The sequence below is a fragment of the Arachis stenosperma genome, chromosome 1 (genome assembly GCF_014773155.1).
Source record: "Arachis stenosperma cultivar V10309 chromosome 1, arast.V10309.gnm1.PFL2, whole genome shotgun sequence".
NCBI classification, from domain to species: domain Eukaryota; kingdom Viridiplantae; phylum Streptophyta; class Magnoliopsida; order Fabales; family Fabaceae; genus Arachis; species Arachis stenosperma.
Window position 1 is genome coordinate 24,906,494 of NC_080377.1, and position 709 is coordinate 24,907,202.

At 39.2% G+C, this 709-nt stretch overlaps 1 non-coding gene across 1 annotated transcript; it reads right to left on the reverse strand.

Moving 5' to 3' along the window:
• Positions 1–104, reverse strand: LOC130949717 (small nucleolar RNA R71). The gene has a single exon (XR_009073447.1). It is a non-coding gene; the product is annotated as a small nucleolar RNA R71 (small nucleolar RNA).
• Between the last annotated feature and the right edge of the window lie 605 nt (positions 105–709).

Here is a 709-nt window from a genome sequence, read left to right on the forward strand (position 1 = left end):
AAGCTTAGAGTGGATGTTCAGGCCTTCAAGCAAAAAGATGGTGAATCCCTCTATGAAGCTTGGGAAAGATACAAGTAGATGACCAAAAAGTGTCCTTCTGACATGTTTTCAGAGTGGACCATATTAGATAAATTCTATTATGGTCTATCTGAGTTTTCCAAGATGTCACTGGACCACTCTACAGGTGGATCCATTCACCTAAAGAAAACGCCTGCAGAAGCTCAGGAACTTATTGACATGGTTGCAAATAACCAATTCATGAATACACTTCTGAGAGTAATTCCGTGAATAATGGGACGCCTCAGAGGAAGGGAGTTCTTGAAATTGATGCTCTGAATGCCATATTGACTCAGAACAAAGTGTTGACTCAGCAAGTCAACATGATTTCTCAAAGTCTGAATGGATGGCAAAATGCATTCAACAGCACTAAAGAGGCATCTTCTGAAGAAGAAGCTTATGATCCTGAAAACCCTGCAATGGGAGGTAAATTATATGGGTGAACCTTATGGAAACACCTATAATTCATCATGGAGAAATCATCCAAATTTCTCATGGAAGGATCAACAAAAGCCTCAACAAGGCTTTAATAATGGTGGAAGAAATAGGCTCAGCAATATCAAGCCTTATCCATCATCTTCTCAGCAACAGATAGAGAATTATGAACAGAATACCTCTAACTTAGCAAATTTAGTCTCTGTTCTGTCTAAGG